The following is a 27,789-nucleotide window of genomic DNA, read 5'->3' as shown; positions in this document are numbered from 1 at the left end:
CCCTCAGACCACTGGAGGGCCGCCACATACTGTGCTCCTCTCACTGACCACCAATGAAAGAGGTGCCCCTTCCTGAAGTGCGGCAGGAGGCCAGATAAATGGCCTCAGGGGGCCGTAGTTTGGGGACACCTGCTCTATATATACACATCATCATCATAATATATAGTCTGAGTGCCCATTGTTAGTCTTAAACTTTTGAAAGAAGTTTTGATATCGAGGTAGATGGTCTCCAGGGAGGGTAATGTAACAGGCAAGAATTTAGACTTGGAATGACCCTCTTCTTTGCAGTGAATAAAATATTTCTATTGAAAACCTACTTTCACCAATCTTTATGAATTCAACCTATGTCATTAGCAGGACTTGATTCTAAGAAGCACATAGAAAGCCATTTCAGTGACCTTTTCCTTCTTCAAGATTTATAGAACATGTTTCTTCTGACAAGCCATGAACCATTATCCTTTAAATAAAAAGATTCCTCCCGGAGGGAGAATTAATCAAGGGCAATAACATTCTGCCCAATCTTCTTAGCATGTAGGGGTTCCATCCAGTAACAGTACGTGAACACTTCAAACAAACTGCCTCAGTCTTTCTGAAAGATTTGCCCAACAGAGCCAGGCCAGGCATGGTGGCTCACGCCTGTAATCTCAGCACTTTGGGAGGCCAAGGCGGGTGGATCACCTGAGGTCAGGAGTTCAAGACCAGCCTGGCCAACATGGTAAAACTCCATCTCTACTAAAAACACAAAAATTAGCCGGGCATGGTGGCACACACCTGTAATCCCAGCTACTCAGGAGGCTGAGGCAGGAGAATCGCTTAAACCTGGGAGGCAGAGGTTGCAGTGAGCCGAGATCATGCCATTGCACTCCATCCCAGACCACAGAGCGAGACTCTATCTCAAAAAAACAAAACAAAACAAAAACCACAGAGCCCATTGTGCTTATTTCTGCAGAAACTTCAGGCACCAAGAGAGCAGTTACCAAGAAGGAAACATAGCAATTGTAAGCAATGTTATTTATAGAATTATCTGCAAAGGTGCTTAGAAAGATACATCTTAGAAGCCTGGAATAATTCAGAGAATCTTAGAGGTGGCAAGAACCTTGCAGACCACTGGGCCAAACTCCCAATCTAATCCCACTGTTCAATGTCCTTCCAGAGCTAACATGAGGCTTCTTTGTATAGACCTGGGTTTGGGGAATTTATTTCTAGAAGTGCTCAGAGGACTCCTGGAGCCGAATATAATAGTACCAGAGAGGCTGCCATGTGCGAAAACATGGATAAACCTAGATGACATTAGGCTAAGTGAAACAAGCCAGAGCAGAAAGAAAAGCACTTCATGACCTCACTTATATGTACAAACTGAAAAAAGGCATCCAATAAATAGATACAGCAGAAAAGTGGTTCCCAGAGCTGGGAAAAATAAGGGGATGTAAAATGGAGAGCACAGAGTCGTATTATGCAGGATAAATATGTCTAGAGGTCTAATATACAGCAGGAAGACAATACTTAATAATATTGTATTGTATACCAGAAATTCCTAAGAGAGATTTGAGGTACTCTTATTACACAAAAACAAAAGTATCTGTGAGATAAGGGATACGTCAATTTGCTTAACTGTAATAATCACTTCACTATGTATATATGTACCAAAGCATCATGTTGTACAACTTAAAGTTATACAATTTTTTAAATGTGTAAATGCAATAGTGATAGTACCAGGAGCCACTAATTGACTCATACTCTAATCCTCTTAGTCTTGTGTTATTTCTGAATAGCTATATATTAATATAGTCTTTTTTTTTTTAATTTTGAGACGGAGTCTTGCTCTTGTTGCCCAGGCTGGAGTCCAGTGTCATGATCTCAGCTAACTGTAACCTCTGCCTCCCAGGTTCAAGCAATTCTCCTGTCTTAGCCTCCTGAGTAGCTGGTATTAACAGGTACCCACCACCATCCCCGGCTAATTTTTGTATTTTTAGTAGAGATAGGGTTTCATCATGTTATCCAGGCTGGTCTCAAACTCCTGACCTCCGGTGATCCACTCGCCTCAGCCCCCCAAAGTGCTGGGATTACAGGTGTGAGCCACTGCACGTGGCCCAATATAGTCTTATGATATGCACACAGCCTAGCAGTGCCTAGCCCCTCTGTGAATAGGCCCAGCGTATCCTCTTCACCTTCTCCCCCTCTGCCAGGTCCCCTCCACAGGCCACAGCCCTGGCTCACCCTCCAAACACAGACCCAGCATGAGCTGAGAACACTAGCCGTGAGATGATCCTCCCTCCATGACCTCTCATCTGCCAAGTGAGGACAGGGCAGGGCTGATGCCTAAAACCAGACCAGCGAGTCTCCAACTCAGCTCTGTCCCTGTCCTTTGTCATCCAGCAGCATTCTGTCACAAGGCATTGCAAGTGCACATCAGTTTACTTAAGATTCAGAGTGGAAGGCCACCTGGCCACCAGAAGTTGAAGAAACGAGGACTCCTGGCAGGTTACAATCAGCCTGCAGCAATGCCCGAGGACCTGAAAGGGGCTGCAGAATAAACCTGGGCTCCTCTCTGTCCGACGTGATGTGGGATGCATGGTGCTCCTGTCATGGCATCAGGCAAACTTCACGTGTGGCTGTCAAAGTAGGGAGCAGGCCTTGCGCCCTAATCCATCTGAGAGATTAGCCAGAAAATACCGCTAAAAACAATGCATGGAATTTGTTTTAAGGTTCCCAGTCAGACAAGCTATTAAAATGAAACACAGTCATTGCTTGCTCCTAAGTCTTATCTTTCTGTCGTCTGAGGATTTCCCATGATAATAGGATAAGGTTTGTATAATGTTTGCTTCAGGTGACTTAGTCATCACAAGAAGTGGAGAAGCGGGGGGGCGGGGGGTAACCCAGTGGGTTATTTCTGACTAAATGCCCCCCAAAGCCACCAGCTTGGCCCGGCTTGACTCGAACAACTAGAACAGTGGTTTCCTTTTTCTTTTTTAGAATGGGTGGCTCTCCAAACTTGAAATGAGGAGAGAGGCCTGAAGATGCAGTGGTATGACTGAAGCTACCAAAACTCTCAGCCAGTACCATCCTCCTCTGTTTCAACACAAAAGAGAAGCAGTTTTGAGAGCACAACCTTAGAATAAACTGTGTGAGACCTAAAGGCTGCAGGGAACTGGAAAGCCTAGCTGAACTCTCCCCGGCAGAATGAGAAGCGGCTAAACCATTAACTAGCAGTTCTCTCCTGCCCCCCAGTGCCCTTGGCTGCCCAAAGGCCCCCTGAGCCGAGACTCGGGATCTCTCCTTTCCTCCAGCTTCTTCTGTGTCCTGTTCCCTCAGGGCAAAGCACTGTACTCTCCAAGGTAACACCTAGCTTATCTAACATAATCTAATCTGAAAGACTTAATGAGTATTATTGGATTAATATGCTATTACTCCTAGAGAATACAATTTGCATTCTAGAGACACACAGGCTTCCACTGAAGGAGTGGGAATTTCCATTACACTGGCAGGAGAGGAGCGAAGGCAATTTTGCAAGGGGTGGGAATTTCAAGACCAAACTTTAAAACTTAAAACAGCTTTGCCTATTCCTACAGCTGGGAAGGTTTTGAGTTTCATGATTTAAAAGCTACCAACCTGTGCCTCTACGGAATCTTCTTTCTAAATTTCCCCCATCTCCTCAGTATTGATGTGTTTGGAGGCTCTGGGCGTTCTTTTAACCTGGGTAACAGTCATGGCTGGTCATGCCAGAGCTGTACTTCATCAGTGGGTTTTTTTTTTAATATTTTAAAAATAATACTACCACCCCAGTTATTTAAAAGTAACCATGCCTTACATTTAATCCTTTTAATTTTGGCCTATTTTTTAATTAACCTAATAAGCTACTTCAAAGATATGCAAGAACTCTTAGAAATAACTACCACTTATTGTGTGTGTGTGTGTGTGTGTGTGTGTGTATGTCACTATAGTATACAATAGATACTAATCCAATTATTTATGTTGTCTCACGACACACCACCCTGTAAACTATATGCCACTATTTCTATTCTTCAGGCAAGAAAAACAATGTTCTGAGAATTTTAATAAATGTAGCCAAGATCACATCGTTGAAGTGTTGGAGGAAGAATTCAAACACAATTCTGTCTGCATTCAGAGCCTGCCCTCTTAATTATGACCTTTTTCTACCAGCTAAGGGAAGGAGGGTAGGGACAAACAACAGTACTTCCACTAGCTGGAGCTTAACAATCTTACAGTAACTGAGGTAGTAGCTCTCCAGGTGTGGTCCTTGTAGCAGCAGCAGCATCATCCCCCAGCAAACTTGTTTAAACTGCAAAATTTAGGGCCCAGACTTTAAAAATCAGAAACTCTGGAGATGGAACCCAGCAATCTGTGTTTTAAGACACACACTTAAGTTTGAGAACCAATAAACTAAGCATCTGTATTAGTCCATTCTTACACTGCTAAAGAACTACCTAAGCTTGGGTAATTTTTGAAGAAAAGAGGTTTAATTAACTCACAGTTCCACAGGCTTAACAGGAAGCATGACTGGGAGGCCTCAGGAAACGTAATCATGATGGAAGGTGAAGCGGAGGCAAGCACCTTCCTCTCGCGGTCGCAGGAGAGAGCGAGCGAGAAAAGGCGAAGTTTCACACACTTTTAAACCCTCAGATCTCGTGAGACCTCACTCACTATTACGAGAACAGCAAGGGAGAAATCCGCCCCGATGATCCAATCACCTCCCATCACGCCCTTCCTCCCATTTGACTTGAGATTTGGGCTGGGTACAAATTCAAACCATTATCACCATCACTATGAATACTTTGGAAATGGATTAACCCTAACTGCTTTTTCAAGCATCCATTTCTTGAATAATTCTTTTTCAGTTAGAAATTTGCACTTAGTTTTATTGTAACTCCAGAAAGATTTGAACAAACACTGTTGTCACATGCCTGACAGGTGTTTGACATTGTGAGTGGAAAAGAGGTAATCAAAACAAAACTGTTTCTCAAACTCCTGCGAGGTAACCTGGTAAGACTGACTTTAAAAGCAGTGTAACAGGTGTTTCTGAGTTTTAAGAGATGATGACGTTATCTAAGTTGGGTTGAAGTTATCTAAGTTGTATAATGCCTACTCAGTTCCCAGTAGCCTGCTCCCTGTCTGTGCAAAATTACAAGGAACGGTATTAAAAGCACCTGTAGAGCTCATTTGATGAGCATCTAAACAGCCTGCCTCACCCTTTCTCTTTGCTCTGTGCTGCTTCTTTCTCCATTCAAAGTAAGGCAGGCGCCGGGCATGGCAGCTCACACCTGTAATCCTAACACTTTGAGATGCCGAGGCAGGTGGATTGCTTCAGCCCAGGAGTTCAAGACCAGCCTGGGTAACATGGTGAAATTCTCCCTCTACAAAAAAAAAAAAAGGCATAAAAAGCTAGTGGATGTGGTGCTGCATGCCTGTGGTCCCAGCTACTCAGGAGGCTGAGGTGAGATGACCACTTGACCTGGGAAGTCAAAGCTGCAGTGAACCATATCATGCCACTCCACTCCAGCCTGGGAGAGAGAGTGAGACCCTGTCTCAAAAAATAAAAAATAAAAATAAGATAGGGAGGTCACCTTTGGCCTGGGTGACACCACCAGTTTGAGGCTTCCACTCCCTCTAGCTGGAGAACCTCTGGGCAACAGCCCAGTGTGCAGGTGCTCCGTGCATCTGCCCTGATGACTCATGTCTGGGAATGGACCATTTTCCAAGAGGAAGGCTCTACATTCAGGTTCTTAAACCCCTTGTGTCTTCCATTTCCTTGAAGCTTGTTCAGTATTAGCCTAGGTGTGTCCTGAATAAAAGAAAATTGAAATCCATGGCATCATTTTATCTTTACCTGAAAACAAAAAATGATTTGAGTTGGTTTTCAAACAGGGCCAGAGGTCAGAAGTCGAGGGGTGACTTCCTTTCTGGGGCTGAGTCAATGTCTTCAACCTTCTCAGACCAGGGTTCAGCCGTGCACAGCCTGCTTCCTGCAGGGAAGGAGTAGTTCTGGTAGAAAACAGTTTGGAGTCTGCAATCCTATTAGCCAGTGGTGCAATTCCAGCTCAGGAACTTGCTAGCTCCGAAGCAGCCGTTCTTCCACGTGTGACTTTGGGCAATATGCTTCACGTTCTTCAGCCTGGTTTCCTGAACTGCACAGTTTGGGATGGAAAGGGCAGGAATAATATCAACCCAATGAGAATGACGAGGAGTAGGATTTAGTGACCTAACTTCACTAGATTACCTCAGGAGATGCTAAATTAATGTCAGCACTACTAGCCGGGCACTGTGGCTCACAGCTGTAATCCCAGCACTCTGGGAAGCTGAGGCAGGTGGATCACTTGAGCCCAGGAGTTCAAGACCAACCTGGGCAACATACTGAAATCCTGTCTCCACAGAAAATACAAAAATAGCCAGGCACGGTAGCATGTGCCTGTAGTCCCAGCTACTCAGGAGGCTGGGGTGGGAGGATTGCTTGAGGTAGAGGTGGCAGTAAGCTGAGATAGTGCCCCTGCACTCCAGCCTGGGTGACAGAGTGAGATGCTGTCTTTTAAAAAAAAGGTGTGGGGGGCTGTCAATGCTTTTCCTCTTCCCCTTTAAAGTAATGAGATAGATTTTTGCTGGATTTTTCGGTAGCACCAACCAGAAAGAGCAGTCTCACCAGGGTCATATAAACAAGGGTTTAGGGCCTTATCATCTCACAAGCATATCCCAGAAAACTGGGATATATGTGTGTGGTTTCTCATCTTGAAACACAGGACAAGGCCAGGATGCCTCATACCCTACAGAAGGGAAAAACTATAATCCCTGGTTCTGGATCAAATCACAGGTTGTCTCCTCAAACCTCTGGGGAATGCTGGACTCTCTTCGTCCCCACAACTCCCCAGACACAAACACACTCAAAACACAGAGAAATGCAGTATTCAGCTAATCCCTAATATTCAAGGGAGCGACACACCAATCCACTGCAGAGAAGAGAAACACCACACTCGGTGTCCCCGTGTGAAGTTTTAAACCTTTCCCAGAGACATCTGCATTTTTTCCCAAAAGAAGAGCGCCCTCTGCTGGTGAGTGCGCGCTGCGCTGGGGAAGGGCTGACTGGACTGTCCACGTTAGTCACCTTTACGAGCTGTGTGCTCCTTTTCGGGCAGCAAATGTGTGAGTTATTACCAACTGGCTAAGTCTTCATCCGTGGTAGGAACAAATTCCAGTATTATTTAATGAATGTTGATGGTACAAAGCCCAAATCCCGTAAAACCCTCTTGGCTGGCCTGATCACAGTTTACTACAGCAAAAAGCGGGGATAAAAGAGGATACAAGAACTTTTTTTTCAGCTCCTCCGTAGTACATGGATAACCTCCTAGAAATGTTTCATGGCAGATGGCTCTGCCCAGTATTGGGGCTGAAAAACATCATGTCAGACAGTTTGGAAGACGTTGGAAACAACCTAAATGTCCATCAAAAGAAAATGAGTAGATAAGGTCCGGTGCATCCAAACAATGGAATACTATGCAGTTTAAAAAGAAAAAAAAAAAAAAAAAGTAAGGAGGTTCATTCTGTACGAATATGGAAAGATCGCCACATCTTTAAGTTTACAAAGGAAAAGTATAGAAACAATATGCAAAATATACTGTCATTTGTGTAAGAAGGAGGAGATATGTTTGTGTTTGCTTCTACATGCATAAAGTAAAATATCTCTGAAAGTTTGCACAAAAAACTAATACCAGTACTTACATGTTTACAGGGGTGTGAGAACTATAGGAATGGGGGACACAGGGAAGAAGAAACGCTTCGCTTTGTTATATATTTTGACCTTTGATGTGACTATTTTAATCAAACATTAAGTCATTTTTTAAATGACAGCCAGAATGGGCATGAAGTTTGCCTTTACCCAACACTTTGATAACAACTAACTTTTATTTAGCACTTACTATGTTCCAGGCAACATGCCAAATGCCTTATATGCACTAACTCATTTATTTAACCCTCACAACTACCCTATAAGGTAGGAACTATTCTTGCCACCCACATTCCAGAGACAAGGAAACTAAGGGACAGAGAGGTGAAGTTATTTGCCCAGGTTCACACAGAGAACGCCTCTCAGCAAGCTGACTCCGGACTTCTGAACCAACACTGTTCCATGCAGCTGTCCCAGAGAAAGCGTCACCAACACAGTATAAAGCTGGTGTCAGAGAATATTGTCGGCTAAAATTCCAGGCATCCTAAAGTTTGGAGAAATCCTTTTCTAGTGGCCTCAAACATGAGATTTTCTTTGATTAGACAAACACATACAACATTACTCACAAACATACACTCAGATTCTAACACACTCAAACACGCATACATTCCCACATTCACACATACACATCCTACAATGCCCACACACATAGATCCTCACACACTCACACACACATCCCACATACATTCACACTCATACATCCTCCCACACACACACACTCATACATCCTCCCACACACACACACTCACACTCATACATCCTCCCACACACATCATCCCACACACACACACTCATACACCCTCTCACACACTCACACACAACGTCTCACACACACACTCATACACCCTCCCACACACCCACACACATCGTCTCACACACACATACATCCTCACACACACACATCATCCCACACACTCAAACACACCATCCCACACACTCACACTCATACACCCTCCCACAAACTCACACACATCCCACACACTCACACACATCATCCCATACACACTCACACTCATACACCCTCCCACACACACACACATCATCCCACACACTCACACACAGCATCCCACACACACACACTCATACACCCTCCCACACACACACACATCATCCCACACACACACATTATCCCACACTCACACACATCATCTCACACACACACACACACTCATACACCCTCCCACACACACACATCATTCTACACTCACACTCATACATCCTCACACACACATCCCACATGCATTAACACTCACAGATTCTCTCACACACTCACACACATCATCCCACAAACACATTCATACATCCTCCCACACACTCATACACATCATCCCACACACACACAAATCCTCTCACACACTCACACACATCCTCTCACACAGACACATGCATACACTCACACACATATTCTGCAACACTCAGACATATAGATCCTCTCACACCCACTCACATCTTCACATGTACATTCTCACACACACATACACTGATACATTCTCACGCTCACACATTTTTACGCATGCACATTTCTCACACACACACACACACACACACCCCTCATCTCACACAGTCATGCATCCCCACATACACTCATGCCCACTCCCACACCCACTTGCCAATGCAAACACACCCTCATGCACACAATGGTGGCCTTCTCTGGCTCCAGCCTACTCCCTCCTCTGCCCTGCCCCGCACAGCCCCAGTGCGTTGGTCCTGGTACACTGCAGCCCACGGATTCCTGGGCCTCTCTCAGGCCCACTCTCCCTTTTCCCACTCTCAGGATCTCCTCTCCACCCATCAGCCTCTCCTGATTTCTCCGTATTTCTGTATTTCTGTTCCACACAACCCACTTCTAACTCCTAAACGTGCTCCACACACATTTGCACAAAGAACACATAACAATGATTACTATCATTCATGCTCCATGCTATCCAATTCCAGCTTCATTCCTCCTGACAGCAAAGATTTCCCCTTCCTCAGGATCTTAAGAAAGAAAGATTGTTTTTCCATTCTACTTATACTTCCAGCTTCACTGCTTGCACAGTGAATGAAGAATTTCCTACAATTTGATTTTTGACCAGAAAGAGGTACAGCCTTCCATCTGTCTCAGGACAAGCTGCAGCACATCCCCTCCCGGTGCTGGAGCATGCGCAAGCACTGTGGGACCAGCATTTTGTTCTGCCAACAAGCCATTTAGTGTCCCTGGAGCACTGACCTGCAACTATGCTAGAGGCAAAACCATTTAAAAGGGAGAATGAGATACAGCATTTGACACATGGACTTTTTATTTCTTTTTGGGTTGGCTTCCACTTTAGAACCTAACAGTTCTTGAACATTTTACTGCAGCCTGATCATACTTGTTCTCAGTGAACACTCAAGAGTAGGTTCTGAGGGCCTTTCCCATGAGTAAAATGCCCACACCTCAGTTCATCAGTTCATTGGGTCTGCTTCCTTCCAGCTGTCCAAGCTCCCTTTTCTAATCCATTGCTAATAATCTACTCGATGTTTGGACCTTGAGAGCTTGTTTGGAGGTTCTAGCAAGGGGGCACAGATGCTTGTATACCCTTGACCAAAGACGGGTCCTCTTCTATCCAGGATGGCCATCCTCTTCAACTGAGCACACAGATTCAGGAGGGACACGTGTGGCACAGTAAGGGGGGAATCTCACCTAGCCAGCCAGATCAACCAAATCAACCCTGGCCATCAACGGGGTGACAGGTGTCACAGCCAGATCACCCCCACGTGAATCTGCTGGGTGTTTGGAATCCACTGATCACACTTGATCACCCCCACGTGAATCTGCTGGGTGTTTGGGATCCGCTGATCACACTTGTTGTTTTCAATGCACACTCAGAGCAGGCTCTGAGGGCCTTTCCTATGAGTAAAATGCCCACGCCTCAGTTCATCAGCTTGACGCTGCCTATTTTCCTCAGTCTTGTCAGCTCATTTCCTGGTTCTTGCTGTGTTCTAGGCAGATGATTCAAGAGACGTTTTAGACAGTCTCAGTAGAAGCTTTTACTGCATCTGAAGTCATACCTGCGAACTAGACTTAAAATATAATAACTCTCCAATGACCCCTGAAGGAATGAGTGGGTGATTTGAGAGGAACGCACTGCTGTAGCAAAGATTGGAGATTTTAAAAAAGAAAAAGAAACGTAAAGAAAACAGAGAGTAAAAAGAAGATTTTTATATCTTCTTTTTTTTTTTTTTTTTTTTCCTAGCTGACTAGTTGCTCCAGTTTTTCAGATATTTACATCCTCATCTCAACCCTGTTCCGTAATCTCAATAGAGGATAAAGAAGACCACCAGAATACATGATGGAAATTGTGATAGAGATAAAGATGATTCCAGACATAAAAGTAGGCATTATATATTCTAATTCATTCAATCACTTGGACCTAAAAAAATTCTATTTTGTTTCAGTAACTAAGCTGGATAAAAGGGTGAGACTTGTTCCTTATGAAACCTGATACTGCCAGGTTTTCGGAGTTTCACAGATGCCTTCCTTACAGACATAAAGTTGTGTTTCCAAGTTGTCTCCTCAGAGACTTCAGAGCCGATTTTTTAATCCATCTTACCAAAACTCCTCATGCTAACTTTGACCTTCGTTCACTTAATAACACTTACCCAGGTCTTGCTACATGCCTGGTGCTTCCCAGGGCATGATCCCAACAGTGCTTCCCTCAGTTTTCTGTCTCTTCTTCGATTAAAGACAATCAGAATGCCTCTAGAACTTTGTTGTTAGAATTCTTCCCAGCAAATGAACATAAATATACATAAGCATGTTCACTGCAACAATGTTTAAATAGAAAAATGTTGAAAAGAATCTAAATCCTCTAAAACGGGTCATTAATACAATGGAATATGTCATGTATCCATAGTTATTGACCCAAGAACACATTCACTTTGTATTAATGAGTGAGAAAAAGATTTCTTTTACAGACAGACCAGTAACTACAGCATAATCACTTTTATAGAAGTCTATATTACTTATAAAATTAGAGATGCATTTTTTTAGTTAGAAGAATACACACCAAAATAGGTGACAGAATTGTGTTTGATTTTCCTCCTATTTTTGCTTATCTGTATTTTCTAATGTTGTTCTAAGCAATTACAGATTTTTTAAAAAATAATTTCCTCTGATCAAGAGAAACAACCCCATTGCCCTGTCAGTCACTGCCAACCTTACTAAAGCATGAGAAAGCCTCTCCTTAAAAACAAGTGCATTAAATCAAGGAGACAGAAACAGAGATCTCAATAATCTGCATCAGAAGAATCCCAAATGTTATGGCCCAGAACGACTGGAATTGGTGTGCAGAGAGGATGCAGGCAGAAATGTGATAAGAAAAGAGACAATTCACCAACAAAGCAAATTAAAGAGGCTCAGGTCCCAGGTACACCAGTGGGCAGGGATGAGATACAAAGCAGAAAAGAGAGGAATGAGGGTAAGGTGAAGTTTCTGTAACAGCAGTTGCTCTGCCTCTTCTCTTCTCACTCTCAGGACATAAGACTCCGTATAGTACAAGTCAAGGCTCAGGGATGAACCCACAGAAATTAATTGAAAGTACACGCAGAAAATGATTTCACTCCAAATCTTTCTCCTCCACTCCTTTAGAACCTGTCCAATCAAAGGGTTATCTCTAGCTGGGCGTGGTGTCTCACACCTCTAATCCTAATACTTTGGGAGGCTGAGGCAGGTGGATCAGGAATTCGAGACTACCCTAGTCAATATGGTGAAACTGCATCTCTACTGAAAATACAAAAATTAGCCAAGCATGGTGGCAGGCACCTGTAATCCCAGCTGACTGGGAGACTAAGGCCAAAGAATCACTTGAACCCAGGAGGCAGAGGTTACAATGACCTGAGATCACACCACTGCACTCCTACACTCCAGCCTGGGCAACAACTAAGACTCCAAAGACTTTGTCTTTAAAAAAAAAAAAAAAAAAAAAAAAAAAGGGTGGGGGCTATCTCCTGAATCAGGAGATCAGAAGCCTCTTCTCTGAAGTACCAATGGAAGGAATTCCACTCGCTGACATCAGGGGAATCTCCCATCTAATGAGTCTCCTGGGACAATGATGTAGAAGCAAACCCATCATTCAACAAGCTTTACGAGCCTGCACGAACTTCCTATTTGCTTTTTAGTGCCTCATTCTTAATATGAAATGGCAACCTAGGATCACCAGACTTATGAGAAAACTCCTAAAATGAAAGAGTAGTACCTAAAATAAATGAAGCAAAAGCAACTCAGAAGAAATTTAAATAATGCATGGGGCAGAGACGCTTTTTTTTAATGCTGATTAATACCCTCAAAGAGGCCGGGTGCGGTGGTTCAAGCCTGTAATCCCAGCACTTTGGGAGGCCGAGGCGGGTGGATCACGAGGTCGAGAGATCGAGACCATCCTGGTCAACATAGTGAAACCCCGTCTCTACTAAAAATACAAAAAATTAGCTGGGCATGGTGGCACGTGCCTGTAATCCCAGCTACTCAGGAGGCTGAGGCAGGAGAATTGCTTGAACCCAGGAGGCGGAGGTTGCGGTGAGCCGAGATCACGCCATTGCACTGCAGCCTGGGTAACAAGAGTGACACTCTGTCTCAAAAAAAAAAAAAATACCCTCAAAGAGACTTCATAAAGCAAAGAGACAGGGCAAGACAGCAGAATAGAAGGCTTCATCAATTGTCCCCCCCACCCCCACAAGGACACCAATTTGACAACTGTCTACCTGCATTAGAACCAAAAATCAGGTGAGCACTCATAGTACCTGGTTTTAACTTTATATCACTGAAAGAGGCACTGAAGAGGTAGAAAAACCAGTCCTGGATTGTCAACGCCACCCCTCCCCCAACCCAGGCATCAGCTGGGTAGCCCAGAGAGCATTCTGAGCACTGCCAGTGGGAGAGCACAGCAATTGTGAGGTACTAAACTCTGCTGTCCTATTAGAGAGGAAAGGAAAACCAGACCAAATGTAGCCAATGCCTGCCCACAGAGGGAGCATTTAAACCAGACCTAGACATAGCAGAATCACCAATCCCAGCAGTCCGAACTTGAGTAAACTTGAAAGGCAGTCTGGGCCATGTGAACTGAAAATCTTAGGCAAGTTCAGGTGCTGAACTAGGCCCAGAAATAGTGGAATCAGAGGGCACATGACATACTAAGACACTAGCTGTGGCAGCCAAGGAAGTGCTGAAATCACTCAGATGTCTGTTTCTCCAGGATTAGTCTGTGGTACCTTATTTAGTTCCTTCGATGAACTAAATAAGGTTTTCCTGGATGATGTTGAGGCTAGTAGATGTTCTTCAGTGTCTAGACAGTAAAGAGTTAGATGTTTATTGCAGACTTCACTGTTTGGGCTTATTTGTACATTCTTTTTGTGAAGGCTCTTCAGATATTTGAAAAGACTTGGCTGTTTTGACCTACCCCCAGCTTTAGGTGGCTCAGAACAGAGAAAGAGAGACTATTTGTTTAGAAGAAAGTAGTGAAAAGAACAAGAGTCTCTGCCCGGTAATCCAGAGATTTCTCCCATATCTTGTCTAAGACCAAAAGAATACCTCTATGAGTCTACAAGAACTACAGCATTACTGGGCTTAGGGTGTCCGCTAAAGCAGATACAGCCTAGGTCAAAACAGCCAAGTCTTTTCAAATATCTGAAGAGCCTTCGCAGAAAGGGTGGGTACAAATAAGCCCAGAAAGTGAAGTCTACAATAAATATCTAACTCTTTACTGCGTAGACACTGAAGAACGTCTACTAGCCTTAACACCATCCAGGAAAACCTTATTTAGTTCACCAAAGGAACTAAATAAGGTACCACAGACCAATCCTGGAGAAACAGACATCTGTGATCTTTCAGACAGAGAATTCAAAATAGCTGTATTAAGGAAACTCAAAGAAATTCAAGATAACATAGAGAAGGAATTCATAATTCTTTTTTTGGAAGGATTCATAATTCTATCAGATAAAATTTAACAAAGAGATTGAAATAATAAAAATGCATCAAGCAGAAATTGTGACACTGAAAAACTCCATTGGCATACCGAAGAATATATCAGAGTTCTTTAATAGCAGAATTAATCAAGCAGAAAAGATACTTAGTGAACCTGAAGACAGGCTCTTTTTGAAAATACACAGTCAGAGGAGACAAAAGAGAAAAAGAAAAAGAAACAATAAATCATGCCTACAGGATCTAGAAAATAGCCTCAAAATGGCAAATCTAAAAGGTTTTGGCTTTAAAGAGGGGATAAAGAGATAGGAGTAGAAAGTTTATTGAAAGGGATAATGACAAAGAACTTCCCAAACCTAAAGAAAGATATCAATATCCAAGAAGAGAATTAAACAATACTAAGGAGATTCAGACTACCACAAGGCATTTAATAATCAAACTCCCAAAATTCAAGAATAAAGAAAGAATCCTAAAAGCAGCAAAAAAAAAAGCAACGAATAACATGCAATGGAGCTCCAATACATCTGTGAGAAGACTTTTGAGTAGAAACCTTACAGGCCAGGAGAGAGTGGCGTGGCACATTTAAAGTACTGAAGGAAAAAAATTTAACCTAGAAGAGTATAACCAGCAAAAATGTCATTCAGTCAGGAAGGAGAAATAAAGACTTTCCCAGACAAACAAAAGCTGAGGGATTTCCTCTACACCAGATCTGTCCTACAAGAAATGCCAAAGTGAGTTATTCAATCAGAAAGAAAAGAATGTTAACGAGGAAGAAGAACCATCTGAAGGTACAAAACTCACTGGTAATAGTAAATACACAAAGAAAAAACACAAAATATGATAACACTGTAGCTATGGTATGTAAACTACTCTTATCCTATGTAGAAAGAATAAATTATAAACCAGCCAAAAATAATAACCACAACAACTTTTCAAGACATAGTCAGTACAATAAGTTATGAATAGAAACAACAAAAAGTTAAAAAGCAGGAGGATGAAGTTAAGGCATACAGTTTTTATTGGTTTTCTTTTTGCTTATTTGTTTATGCAAACAGTGTTAAGTTGTTATCAGGTTAAAATAATGAATTATAAAATAGTATTTGCAAGCCTCATGGTAACCTCAAGCCAAAAAACATCCAATGGATAAAAAAAAAAATTAAAAGCAAGAAACTAAATCATGTCAATATTGTTCTAGCTAAGAACTTCATAATGCTATGTCATTTACATAACATTGAATGTAAATGGACTAAATTCTCCAATCAAAAGACATAGAGTGGATGAATGGATGAAAAAACAAGACCCATTGATCTGTTGCACACAAGAAACACACTTCAGCTATCAAGACATACATACACTAAAAATAAAAGGTTAAAAAAAGGTGCTCCACGCGGACAGAAACCAAAAAAAGAGCAGGAGTAGCTATACTTATATCAGAAAAAACAGATTTCAAGACAAAAACTACAAGACATGAATGGGCATGGTGGCTGATGCCTGTAATCCCAGCACTTTGGGAGGCCAAGCCAGGTGGATCACAAGATCAGGAGTTTCAAGACCAGCCTGGCCAATATGATGAAACCCCATCTCTACAAAAAATACAAAAATTAGCTGGGCATGGTGGTGGGCAGCTGTAGTCCCAGCTACTCAGAAGGCTAGGCAGGAGAATTGCTTGACCCCAGTAGGCCAAAATTTCAGTAAGCCAAGATCATGCCCTTGCAATCCAGCCTGGGAGACAGAATAAGACTCCATCTCAAAAAAAACAAACAAAAAAAAAAAACTGTAAGTGACAAAGAAGCTCACTATATAATGATAAGGGGTCAATTCAACAAGAAGATATAACAATTATATATGTACCCAATACTGGAGCACCCAGATATATAAAGCAAATATTATTAGAGCCAAAGAGAGAGATAGGCCCCAATACAATAATAGCTGGAGACTTAACACTTTACTTTCAGCATTGGACAAATCTTCCAAACACAAAATCAACAAAGAAATATCAGACTTAATCTGCACTATAAACCTAATGGATCTAATAGATATTTACAGGACACACATTCTTTTCCTCACCACATGGATCATTCTCAAAGACAGACCATATGTTAAGCCACAAAACACACCTTAAAACACTCAAAAAAAATTGAAATAATATCAGGCATATTCTCTGACCACAGTGGAATAGAACTGGAAATTAATAATAAGAGGAATTTTGGAAACCATACAAATATATGGAAATTAAACAGCATGCTCCTTAATGACCAGTAGATCGATGAAGAAATTTAGAAGGAAACTGAAATTTTTCCTGAAACAAATGATAATGGAAACACAACATACCAAAACCTATAGGACACAGCAAAAGCAGTACTCAGAGGGAAATTCATAACTATGAGTGCCTACAACAAAAAAAAAGGGAAAACTTCAAATAAACAATCTAATGATGCATCTTAAAGAACTAGAAAAGCAAGAGCAAACCAAAGCCAAAAATAGTAGAAGAAAAAAATAAAGATCAGAGCAGAAACAAATGAAATTGAATGATAAGTAAAAAACAATACAAGGCCAGGTGTGGTGCCTCACACCTGTAACCCCAGCACTTCGGGAGGCCAAGGCTGGCAGATCACCTGAGGTCAGGAGTTTAAGACCAGCCTGGCCAACATAGTGAAACACTGTCCCTACTAAAAATACAAAAATTAGCCAGATGTGGTGGCACGCACTGGTAGTCCCAGCTACTGGGGAGGCTGAGGCAGGAGAACCACTTAAACCTGGGAGGTAGAGGTCACAGTGAGCCAAGATCATGCCAATGCACTCCAGCCTGGGTGACAGAGCAAGACTCTGTCTAAAAAAAAAAGAAAAAAAAAAAAAAAAAAAAAAAAAAAAAATATATATATATATATATATATATATATATATATATGTGATCAATGAAACAAAATGTCGGTTTTTTGAAAAGTTAAACAAAAATGATAAACCTTTAGCCAGACTAACAAAGAAAACAAGATAAATAAATAAGATTAGGCATGAAAAAGGAGACATTACAACTGATATTGCAGGAATTCAGAGGATCATTAGTGGCTACTCTGAGCAACTATATGTCAATAAACTGGAAAATCTAGAAGAAATTAACAAATTCATAGACACATACAACCTACCAAGATTGAATCAGAAAGAAATCCAAAACCTGAATAGACCAATAACAAGCAACAAGATTAAAGCCATAATAAAAATCTCTCCATAAAGAAAAGTGTGAGACCTGATAGCTTCACTGCTGAATTCTACCAAACATTTAAAGAAGGACTAATACCAATCCTACCCAAACTATTCCTAAAAATAAAGGAGGAGGAAATACTTTCAAACTCATTCTATGAGGCCAATATTACCCTGATACCAAAACCAGACAAAGACATATCAAAAAAAGAAAACTATAGGCCAATATCTCTGATGAATATTGTTGCAAAATTCCTCCATCAAATATTAGCAAACACTTCAACAATACATTAGAAAAATATCCAACATGACCAAGTGGGATTTATTCCTGAGATGCAAGGATGGTTCAATATATGCCAATCAATCAATGTGATACACCCTATCAAAAGAATGAAGGATAAAAACCATATGATCATTTCAATTGGTGCTGAAAAGGCATTTGATGAAAGTCAAAATCCCTTCATGATAAAAACTCCCAAAAGACAGGATAGAAGGAACATACCTCAACATAATAAAAGCCATATATAACAGACCCACAGTGAGAATCATAAAGAATGGGGAAAAACTGAAAGTCTTTCCTCTAAGATCTGGGACATGGCAAGGATGCCCACTGTCACCACTGTTATTCAACATGGTACTGGAAGTCCTAGCTGGAACAATGAGACAAGAGAAAGATATAAAAAGCATCCAAATTGGAAAGGAGGATGTCGACTTATTCTTGTTTGCAGATAATATAATCTTACATTTGGAAAACCCTAAAGACTCCACAAGAAAACTATTAGAACTGATAAACAGGCCGGGCGCGGTGGCTCAAGCCTGTAATCCCAGCACTTTGGGAGGCCGAGGCGGGTGGATCACGAGGTCGAGAGATCGAGACCATCCTGGTCAACATGGTGAAACCCCGTCTCTACTAAAAATACAAAAAATTAGCTGGGCATGGTAGCGCATGCCTGTAATCCCAGCTACTCGGGAGGCTGAGGCAGGAGAATTGCCTGAACCCAGGAGGCAGAGGTTGTGGTGAGCCGAGACCGCGCCACTGCACTCCAGCCTGGGTAACAAGAGCGAAACTCTGTCTCAAAAAAAAAAGAACTGATAAACAAATTCAGGAAAGTTGCAGGATACAAAATCAACATACAAAAATCAGTAGCATTTCTATATGTGAACAGCAAACAATGTAAAAAAGAAATCAAAAATGTAATCCTATTTACAACAGCCACACATAAAATTAAACACCTAGGAATTAACCAAAGAAGTGAAATATCTCTATAATGAAAACTATGAAACACTGATGAAAGAAATTGAAAAGGACACCAAAAAAAGGAAAAATATTCCATGTTCACAAATAGGAAAAAAATCAATATTGTTAGAAATGTCCATGCTACCCAAAGCCATCTACAATCTACATATTCAATGCAATCCCTATCAAAATACTAATGATATTCTTCACCGAATAGAAAAAACAATCCTAAAATTTGTACAGAACCACAAAAGGTAAGCTGTTGGCCTTTTGCAGTGGAAGATTAAAAGAAAATAAAAAATTTAAAAAGGACCAAAAAAGGCCTAGACTAACCAAAGTCATCCAAAGCAAAAAGAACAAAACTGGAGAAATCACATTACCTGACTTCAAATTATGCTAGAGAGCTACGGTAACCAAAACGGCATAAAAACAGACACATAGACCAATGGAATAGAATAGAGAACCCAGAAACAAATCCGTACATCTATAGCAAAATCATTTCAACAAAGGTGCCAAAAATGCACACTGTGGAAAAGACAGTCTGTTCAATAAATAGTGTTGGAAAACTGGATGTCCATATGCAGAAGAATGAAACTAGACCTGTATCTCTCACCGTATAAAAAATCAAATCAAAATGGATTAAAGACTTAAACCTAAGTCCTCAAACTATGAAACTGGAAAAAGTCTCCAGGATGCTGGACTGGGCAAAGATTTCTCAAGCAATACCCCTCAAGCACAGGCAACTAAAGCAAAAATGGACAAACAAAATCATATAAAGTGAAAAGCCTTCTGCACTGTAAACAAAGTGAAGTAATCAACAAAGTGAAGAGACAACCCACAGAATGGGAGAAAATATTTGCAAATGACTCATCTGACAAAAGATTAATAATCATAAAGAGCTCAAACAACTCTATAGGAAAAAAAATCTAATACTCTGATTTCAAAATGAGTAAAAGTTCTGAATAGATATTTCTCAAAATAAGACATACAAATGACAAACAGGCATATAAAAAAGTGCTCAACATCATTTATCATCAGAGAGTGCAAATCAAAACTACAATGAGATATTATGTCACCCCTGTTAAATGGCTTATATCCAAAAGATAGGAAATAACAAATGCTAGAGAGGATGTGGAGAAAAGAGAATGCTTGTACAATACTGGTAAGAATGTAATTTGGTACAACCACTGTGGAGAACTTTTGGAGGTTCCTCAAAAAACTAAAAATAGAGTTACTATATGATGCAGCAATCCACTACTGGGTATATACCCAAAAAAAAGGAAATCAGTATATCGGTGAGATACCTGCACTCCTGTGTTTGCTGCAGCACTGTTTAGCTAAAATTTGGAAGCAACCTAAGTGTCCATCCGCAGATGAATAGATAAAGAAAATGCAGTAGATATTCTCAGTGGAATACTATTTAGCCATAAAAAGTAATGAGATCCCATCATTTGTAACATGGATAGAACTGGAGATCATTATGTTAAGTGAAATAAGCCAGGCACAGAGAGACAAATATCACACATTCTCACTTATTTGTGTGATCTAAAAATCAAAAAAATTAAACTCATGAACGTACAGAGTAGAAGGATGGTTACCGGAGACTGGGAAGCTAAGTAGTGGGGGACTCGAAGGAGGTAGAGATGCCAAGTAAAAAAAATGAAAAAAAAAAATGAATAAGACCTACTATTTGATAGCACAACAGGGTGACTATAGTCAATAATAACTTTTTTTTTTCCTTGAGACAGAGCTGCAGTCTTGTTGCCTGAGCTGGAATGCAATGGCACGACCTCAGCTCACTGCAATCTCTGCCTCCTGGGTTTGAGCAATTCTCCTGCCTCAGCCTCCCAAGTAGCTGCAATTACAGGTGAATGGCACCACACCCAGCTAATTTTTCTATTTTTAGTAAAGACAGGGTTTCATCTTCTTGGCCAGGATGGTTTCAAACTCCTGACCTCAGGGAAACCACCCACCTCCGCCTCCCAAAGTGCTGGGATTACAGGTGTGAGCCACCACGCCCAGCCAATAATAACTTAATTATACATTTTTAACTAACTTAAAGAGTATGTCGAATTGTTTGTAACTCAAAGGATAAATGCTTGAAGGAATGAATACTCCATTCTCCATGAGGTGCTTATTTCGCATTGCATGTTTGTACCAAAACATCTCATGTACTTCATAAATAAATATACCTACTATGTACTCACGAAAAATTTTTTTAATTTTTTAAAGGCAAAAAAAATAGAGACTTCATAAAGATGTTGTATAATAACATAACAGGGAGGTATGAAAAAAGAAAAGTAAAAAAATAAGAAAAAGCACCTGGAAGTTAAAAATAAAATAGCCTAAATAAATAAATAAATAAATAGCCAAAGGTAAAAGTTCAACATAAAGTTTGGGAGAGAAAGTCAAGATATTCTCAGAAATATAAAAGCTTAAAAACAAGAGGCAAAGCATGAGAAAAAACACAATAATTGATGCTTATTGAGTGCTTATCTTACATCAGTTCTAAGAGTTTTGCATGCATTCATACATTTAATGTTTCACAGAATTTTGAGATAGGAACTACTCTTATTATAATCAACCCATTTTACATATAAGAAAACTGAGGCATGGAGAGATTTAATAACTTGCCCAAGGCAAACAGCTAGCAAATGAATGGCACAGCTAGAATTTGCAACCAGAGCCCTCTGCCCTTTAACCACTGTGCTATACTGCCAGATGAAACATGAAGATCGAAGTTCATGCTATCCTGATTGAAAAAATGGAAGAAGGATTCAAAGTATAATTACAAATGTTGTCAAACAATATATTGTAAATGCACTGAATGATACCCTAGAGAAATTCAGCCATAAGAGGTTGTAGTGAGCCAAGATCATGCCACTGCACTCCAGCCTGGGCAACAGAGCGAGACTCCATCTCAAAAAAAAAAGAAAAGAAATTCAGCCATAAATTTCCAACTGCAAAAGCCAAAACCTTTCATTGAAGATGGCACCACTAAAGAGGATCTACATTATTTAGCAACCTCAAAAATACAAAGCTAGAAACTAAAGCATAAATAACTGGTTGAAAACAATTGATATCTAACAGCTGGGTATTCCTGTATTGTAAGTCGCAAAAGTTAAGAGAAAAAAAAGCTTATAAAGTCATCAGAATAATAGTTGGTAAAACATAATAGATACTGATTTCATCAAGAAAGGGCAATGAGTTCATGCTTTGATTTCCTTTTTATGATCCAAATATGTGAAAATATGGGATAAAATATGTAAAAGGAGAAAATGTGTCATATTCAAAAAAAGATAAACATCTCCATGGAACAGAGCTGCAAAACTGAGAGCCAGGCTGAAGCTGGGGCTGTGGTGGCCAGAAGCTCAGCTCCCTAGGAGTTTTTAAAGTTCTATAGATAAGGCAGAATCAGGCTCGCTGCTTAAGGAAGTAGACAGAAAAAAACATAGCCGACTTCTGCTTAGAGCTGTTGCAGTGTTTCTCAACTTTTATTTTCATTATTATCCCTCTAAAAAGATACATGTTATTTAAATTTTTCCTAGTGAAAGAAATTAAATGCTAAGGAATATAATTTTTAGGAGGTAGGGTTGTGCTTTGAAGATCCACAAACCATTGTAGTATCTAAGATTATTCACTTTCTAAGAATCAAATTTTAACTGGTCAGGAGCAACATTGCCCCTGTGGAGAATGCATACATTATAGCTGAAAAACCTGCAGCCTTGCTGCTAAGAACTGAGCCAAACTGCTCCATGGCCATATGACCGGTTATTGGGTACTCTACCATCACTATAGGGCAGGCACTCCAACCAACCAGCAATTAATTTAAAGCCTCATTATAGATTTAGGGTTCTGAAAGACGTTGTAAGGGAGAACTGCAAAAAAATGTTGAACAGAGAGGCAGATGGGTAGAGATGGGAGAAAGAGAGACAAATGAAAAAACAAAACCAAAAAATGCCTTATTCAAAATTACTGGTAAACCAAAATTTCCAAAAACAAAAATAGGGTGCTACAAAAGAAAGCCAACAAAATTAACAATCATGCATTCACTCTGGAAAATTCATTTTCTTGGACAGCTGAACAAAGACTTTAAATTATAAACAGTGAACATTTGCAAAAAAGAGAAAACAAAAGAATGCAAAATTGTTCAACAAAAACAGGTTTTTAAATGCCACAAAAATAAGTGAACATTTAAAAGAAACAATTAGAAATTTAGAAAATAATATATATTGATTGACTTTTAAAATTCAAAAATGGGATTGGGCAACATGGCTCACACCTATAATCTCACTACTTTGGGAAGCCAAAGTGGGAGCATCACTTGAAGCCAGGACTTTGAGACCAGCCTGCGCAGCATAGTGAGACTCTATCTATACAAAAAAATTTTTTAATTAGCCAGACATGGTGGCATGTGCCTGTAGTCCAGCTATTGGGAGGCTTAGACAGGAAGATGGCTTGAGTCCAGGAATTTAAGGTTACCATGAGCTATGATCATGCCACTGCATTCAAGCCTGGGCAACAGAGAAAGGCCTTGTCTCATAAATAAATAAACAAACAAACAAACAGAACTATACTGTCCTCCCCAACTTTTAGACAGAGATGACAGAGAGAGAGGGAGAGATGACAGATAGATAGGTAGAATTTAAATAGCAGTGTATGAAATGTGAAAGATAGATTGAGAGATTTAAATATTTTAATGAATAGGATTTCCAAAGAAGAAACTGAAATGAATGATAAGGAATAAATATTTGAAAAACTTGTTGTTGGATGGGTTCATGCCTGTAATCCCAGTACTTTGGGAAGCCAAAGCAGGCAGATCACTTGAGGCCGGAAGTTTGACACCAGCCTGGCCAATATGGCAAAGCTCTAGTTCTACTAAAAATACAAAAATTAGCTGGGCATGGTGGCACATGCCTATAATCCCAGCTGTTTGGGAGGCTGAGGCATGAGAATCACTTGAATCCAGGAGGCAGAGGATGCGGTGAAATTGCTTAAAAAAAAAAAAATGTTACTGATAATTTTCCAGAATTAAAGAAAGAAAACCCAATTAATCATCAGATCAGTATAATGCAAATGCTAAGCAGAATAAATACAAATAAAACCAAGCTTGGACATACTGAAGTGAATGTTGAAATCAAGGGTAAAGAGACAGTCTTAAAATTCATCAGTGAGAAAAGACAAACAACCTAAAACAGCGTGACAATTGTATTGACAGCAGATTCCTTGTTAGCAAAAGTAGATATAAGAAGTTAATGAAATGATATTTTAAAAGTGCAGAGAGATGGTCATCCAAGATGTTAACATAAGGACAAATATGGGTGAGGAGTACACAAAAACTCTGTATTATCTTCGCTACTTTTCTGTAAAGCTAAAATAATTCCTTTTAAAATGTTTATTTTTTTTAATGTGGTGAAAAGAAAAAGAAACAGTTAAGCTAGAATTTTATAGCCAGCTAATCCATCTGCCAAAGACATGAAAATAATTATATGAGAATATAGAAAAGCAAGAAGTGCCTCAAACACAGTGAAAAGTTGTAAGATTACAAAAAAAATGACTAGCCTGGAAACTGATGCCTGTCTTCCTTTCTTCCTCCTTCCTTCATGAATAATTCAGTCCAAAATCAATTAGGTAGGGCCAAGCAAGGTAGGTATCTGCAGGCTGTGGGGAGAAAAGTAGCAGCAGCAACTCAGCATGGGGTATCAAAGCTAGAACAAAATGAGATCATCTGTGCACCCATTTAGCACCATGCTAAATCTGAACAACCCAAATTTAGCATGGGTTTTCCAAGCTAAATCAAAGGAAGAGAGTGTCTACTCAGGAGAGAGGTGATCATAGCCTAGCACAAAATGTCAAAAGCCAAGTAGAGTGAGATCATCTGTGCAGGGGGAACAGTGGTGGTGGATGAAATGCTAATGCGAGCATTTCAGAGTTTGGATTTTTGGATTCGGAAAGCTCAAGCGGTAAGTATAATGCAAATATTCCAAAATCCAAAAAAATGAAAAAAAATTAAAACAAAATACTTCTCAGTCCCAAGCATTTCAGATAAGAGATACTCAATCTGTAATAAATAAATATGTTGAAAATGATAAAAGCCAGGTTTTCACTTCAGAGATGAGTTATAAATAAAAGGAGAAAAGTAGAATGAACTCAATGATGTTGGCTTGGAATTGGAAGCATGGGTGGGAATTCATGGTTTCCAATATGTGTATGCAGGTATATTGTGTACAGAACTTTGTCAATTCAGAGAGGCTAAGGGGATCAACACCCAAAAGGTCTGAGCACACCTAGTGCCCAGATCTTCATTTCTGAATATCATTATTTGCTAAAAAAGAATCAGGGTTTCTTGGGAAAATGCCTGTTTCCAAAGATGGCGGGGGGAAGCTCAGAATATTGGTTTAGTCTACATTTAAGAAGTGATCAAAAAGTAATGAGAAGGGCAGGCTAGAGAATGAAGTTGGATTCTTATTTCACACCATTTTCAAAAAATTAACTTAAATTGGATCAAAGATCAAAATATTTTAAACTTTAAAACTTGGCTGGGCACACTGGCTCATTCCTGTAATCCCAGCACTTTGGGAGCCCAAGGCGGGCGGATCACAAGGTCAGGAGATCAAGACCATTCCGGCTAACACGGTAAAACCCCATCTCTACTAAAAATATAAAAAATTAGCCGGGTTTGGTGGCACGCACCTGTAGTCCCAATTACTCGGGAGGCTGAGGCAGGAGAATCACTTGAACCCAGGAGGCGGAGGTTGCAGTGGGCTGAGATCACGCCATTGCACTCCAGCCTAGATGACAGAGCTAGATTCAGTCTAAAAAAATAAATCAAAATGAAATTATAGAAGGACACATAAAAGTAAATCTTCATCACTGGATTTGTCAATGGTTTCTTAGATATGACACCAAAAGCACAGCAACAAAAGAAAAAATAGATAAATTGGACTTCATCAAAATTTAAAATGTTTTATGCATCAAAGAGAGAATCAAGAGTGAAAATACAACCTTCAGAACAGGACAAAATATTTTCAAGCCATCTATCTGACAAGGATCTAGTATCCAGAATACATAAGGAATTCATGCGATTTAACAACAAAAAAAGAAACAACCCTATTTAAAATGAGTTGAGTATTCATTTCTTCAAAGATATATAAATGGCCAAAAAGCACATGGAAACAGTTTCAACATCTTTAGTTATTAGAGAAATGCAAATCAAAACCACAATGAGATACCACTTCACACTCGCTAGGATAGCAATTAAATATGGGGGGGGCGGGAATCAGTGTTTGTGAGGAAGTGAAGACATTGGACTGGAACCCTCACATTTTGCTGGTGGGAATGTAAAATAGTGCAGCCACTGTGGAAAACAGTTTGGATCTTCCTCAATGGGTTAAAGAGAATTATCATATGATCCAGCAATCCCACTCCTAGGTATATACCAAAAATTATTGGAAACAGCATTCAAACAAAAAAACATGTATGAATTTTTATAGCAGCACTATCCGCAATAAGCCAAAAGATGGAAACTGCCGAAATATCCAACAATAGATGAATGGATAAACAAATTGTGGCATATCCATGCAATGGAATATTACTGAACTATAAAAAGAAATGAAGTACTGGTACATACTACAACATGGATGAACGCTGAAGGCATTACACTAAGTAAAGGAAGAAACAAAAGACCATATATTGTATTACTCTATTTATATGAAATATCCAGAATAGGCAAATCCATTGAGACAGAAAGCAGATTTGTGGTTGCCAGGAGGGCAGAAATGGGGAATGAATGCTTAATTCTTAACAGTATGGGGTTTCCATCAGGGTGACAAAAATTTCTCAAACTAGATATTAGTGATGATTTCACAATATCATAAAGGCACTTAATGCCACTGAGATGTCAAAATAGTTTAAATAACAAAACTTCTAATTAAAAAATAGAATGGTTATAACGGTAAATTTTATGTTATACGTATTTTGCCACTATAAAAAAAATTAAATGATCAAAATAAAATTATGGAGACATGTCAAAGTACATAGAAACCAGCTTGAAGCACTTCCCACTGGCCTGTCTGGGAACATTTGAACATCAATAAGTAGTAATAGAAATAGACCCATTGAATAAAACAGAAATCCATGAAATTCAATATAAGAGTCCAAAAGAGGAAAGAAAAATTTTCCTTACAGTACAATTCAAAATAATCTTTGTAAAAGGAATGATGAAACTCACCATTCGGTAAACATCATAGTAAAAATTAATTCAACCAAGAAGCATCAATGGATAAGAGTCAATAAAAGTTTGATGAGGAAAGAAGTATACGTAGTCTCAAAGCTTAGCAAAGTCTCTGAGGCACAGAAAAAGCCCCAGACCTTTCAAGCAAGGCACTCACACATCCCAATCACTAAGAGCATCTTCAATACGGAGAAGAACTCTCTACTTGGCTGAAAGTCACAAAACATTTTATAATTACGAAAGGAAACGGAATAACTTTATAGGAAAAATACTTGACAGACACCACCTTAATCAAGTGATCGAACTTAAGATCATCAGTAATGGGACAAACCAAAATCGTGTACCACCTGACAGGCTGCAGTGAGAACATAGCATCTCTGCCATCAATCAGATGTATGAACTTGGGCAAATAATTCACCTCTTTAGACTTCTGTTCCTTCGTCTGAAAAAGTAATTAA

General features: G+C 40.0%; 1 long non-coding RNA gene across 2 annotated transcripts in view; it reads right to left on the bottom strand.

Moving 5' to 3' along the window:
* LOC141581078 (uncharacterized) overlaps positions 1-27,789 on the bottom strand; it is a 675,731-nt gene that overhangs the window by 629,810 nt on the left and 18,132 nt on the right. The window contains exon 1 of one of the 2 annotated variants that reach the window (XR_012513566.1): positions 5,846-6,137. The exons of the other annotated variant lie outside the window; for it this stretch is intronic. This is a non-coding gene — a long non-coding RNA (uncharacterized LOC141581078). Of the gene's footprint in view, positions 1-5,845; positions 6,138-27,789 lie in introns of those variants that run through there. 2 annotated transcript variants of the gene reach the window in all.

This window comes from Saimiri boliviensis, chromosome 1, assembly GCF_048565385.1.
Source record: "Saimiri boliviensis isolate mSaiBol1 chromosome 1, mSaiBol1.pri, whole genome shotgun sequence".
Taxonomy (NCBI): Eukaryota; Metazoa; Chordata; class Mammalia; order Primates; family Cebidae; genus Saimiri; species Saimiri boliviensis.
This window is presented reverse-complemented; position numbering and strand designations above follow the sequence as displayed.